Raw genomic sequence first — 3347 nt, 5'->3', positions numbered from 1 at the left:
AACCGATCCTCTTCGTCAGGAAGAAGGATGGTTCACACCGGATGTGCATTGACTACCACGAGTTGAACAAGTTGACGGTGAAGAACCGTTATCCACTCCGGAGGATAGATGATCTTTTCGATCAGTTGCAGGAGGCACATGGGTTCTCCAAGATAAACCTGAGATCCGGTTATCATCAGGTCAAGGTTAGGGAGGAGGACGTGAAGAATACCGCATTCCGAACTCGTTATGGACATTACGAGTTCGTGGTGATGCCGTTTGGGCTCAACAACGCATCGGCGGTGTTTATGGATCTGATGAATCGGGTCTGCAGACCAATGCTTGATCGCTCAGTTATTATATTCATAGACGATATCTTGGTGTACTCCAAGACCCGAGAGCAGCATGAGGAGCATCTTCGGGAGCTATTGGGAGTTTTGAGGCGAGAACGGCTATATGTCAAGAAGTGCGAGTTTTTGTTACGAAAGGTTTAGTTCCTTGGACATCTCGTTAACTAGGAGGGGATTTTGGTCGATCTAGCTAAAATCGAGGCGGTTATGCAGTGGGAAATTCTGAAATCTCCCTCTGATATCAGGAGCTTCATGGGATTCGCATGGTACTACCAAAGATTTATACAAGATTTCTCCAAGATTGCAGTACCCCTCACTCATCTGACGAGGAAGGGGGTGGATTTCCGGTGGGGCCCTGAGCAGCAGAGGGAATTTGAGACCCTCAGATAGTGACTTTGCGAGGCTCCAGTCTCGACTCTCCCAGAGGGAGTTGAGGTTTTGTAGTATTCTGTGATGCATCCATCACAAGAATGGGAGCGGTCCTCATACAGAGAGGACGGGTGATAACCTACGCATCGTGGCAACTGAAGCCGCACGAGATGAGATTGTTGGAATAGTGTCTAAGGCTGCAACTATATTAGGCAAGTATTTGACCCGGTTGTGCATGGTCCTTTTGGGTCGCCTTCACCATAGCAACTTGATAGGATGATTTATTAAGAGAGAATAAATATTATTAATATATTATGAGAATAATATAAAGAATAATAATATTGTTATTTGATTAATATAAGTCATAAATTAATTAGTATTAATTTGGTGACTTAAAGAGGTTAATTAAATAAGAGGGTATAAACTGTCAGTTGTTTGATAGTTAAACTTTAGATTGTAAATCCATATTGGATAGATAGTGGACGGATTCTAGAAGCTATGGATAGCTTCAAATCGTCCAAGGCTATCTAAGGAATGGATTTGGATAGCTTTAAGAGAAGATTATCCAATTAGGGTTTAAGATGTAACCCTTAAGGAGTCTACAAGTATAAATAGACCCTATGGCAAAGGGAAATCGGCACTTGATCTAAAGTAGAGAACCCCTGGCCGAATTCCCTCCCCTTTCCTCTCTCCCAAATCATCCTCCTTGCTATTTGGTGTTTGTAAGCCATTAGAGGAGTGACAATTGTGACTCTAGAGCTCCAAGACAACAAGATCAAACAAGAGATTCAAAGGTATGATTCTAGATCTGATTTAGTATTGTTATTATTCCTAATTAGTCATTAGAAGTCTTGGATTCAAATCATGTTTAATTAGAAAGCCTAGATCCAAGCATTAGGGTTTTGCATGCGCACATAGGAAAGTTCTTATGGCTAAAACCCATCAGTGGTATCAGAGCCTAGCTTGGTTTCTATTAAATTGTTGCTTGTTTGTTTGAAACTTAACTGCAAAATTCGATTTTTGTGTATCTGAGTCATGGACTCGGCGAGTTCCATAGTGGACTCGGCGAGTTGGCCTGACTCTGCGAGTCCCTTGGTGCACTCGGCGAGTCCAAACGTCAGGAATGGTCAGATTCGGGTTTTTTTCATGATTATCTTATGGAAACTTACCTTAATCATATTAGATCAACCCTAATCCGATTTTTTGATATATATGACTATAATCTTGATCTAATTAAAGATATTTATTAACTAATAAAATATTTAATTTCCTTATATGATAATTAATTAATTATTTTGATTAATTTGGTAATTATCTTGCATGAAATCTTGAATAAATCAAATATAGATAATTAGGAAATTAATTGTTAATTAAAATTATTTGTTATTTGATCCTCCATGTTTTAAATGTTTAAAACTTGTCCTCAAGTTTTAAAATTTACATTTTGTGATTAAAAGTTTTAATTTAGACAATTTAAATTTCAAACCCTAGATTTTAAAAAGTTTAAAATACAACCCTATACTAATATAATATTACAAGAATTATATATATATATATATATATATATATATATATATATATATATATATATATATATATATATATGTATGACTAAATATGCTAGTCTTACCGTTAGTAGGCCTCATTCACGAAGCCGATCTATAAGATGGGTATAAGGTTGCGGCCTATAAAATGGCGCTTAATGGGTGTACACTCACACCCACCGCTTGCTTGATCGGTGGAGGGTCGTTAGCCGAACGGGTAGGATAGGGCAACCTCATCCTCTCATTAAAAGTAATACAAAGTAACTACACATTTTTAAATTTCCCAATCTTAGTTACTTTAGGAAAAGTGAATTGATGCAATCCCACGAAATTACACTTTGCACCCTTGCTAAGAAGTTAGTGGAGCGTGTGTGGTTTACCGGCACACTAATTGGTTCTAAGCAAAGGTGGCAAAGAGTGATTCATTGTTTATCATAATTCGATGGAGCGTGTGTGGTTTACCGGCACATCGAATAGGTGATCGTTACAATGAAGGCACCATGTGAATTTGCATGGTAATTCACACCCGCTTTGTGATCCTCGGTATCCCAGTTACAAACAAGAGGGGCATATCGAGATTTAAACATGCCATTGAATAGTTTCAATGAATCTCATCCGAACCTAGGAATTCTCAATACTTTTAGGACCAATAGTTAGGTTTTATGGTGGAGAATTAGTGAATCGTCATTCACTTACCTTCATATTATTTGCATGTTGGATTACGGCATCCCTTTTCTAATATGTAAATATTGTTGTTGGATCATAGCCCTAATTTTTCTTATTGGGTGATAATTAGGGATTCATATTCTAATCTATCTTTGTCCTTTCTATTTGTAGATGTCGAATGCAAACAACGCTGCTGCCAGTTCCTTCACATTGATGAGCCTTTGCCAAAAGGTCACCTTCGATGGAACGAACTTTAGCGAATGGATAAGATACATTCGCACCATTGCTCGCTATGAGGATAAGGAGTATGTCCTCGATGAGAAGCTCGAGAAAATCAACCCAGAAATCGCTACTCCGGCTGAAATTAGCGCTTTTGAAACCCATGAGCGCGATGCAACGAAGGTACATTGCATCATGATAGCCACCATGAACTCGAATT

Source organism: Lactuca sativa, chromosome 4 (genome assembly GCF_002870075.4).
Source record: "Lactuca sativa cultivar Salinas chromosome 4, Lsat_Salinas_v11, whole genome shotgun sequence".
Taxonomy (NCBI): Eukaryota; Viridiplantae; Streptophyta; class Magnoliopsida; order Asterales; family Asteraceae; genus Lactuca; species Lactuca sativa.
The sequence above is the reverse complement of the archived record's forward strand: the minus strand, read 5'-3'. Positions refer to the sequence as shown.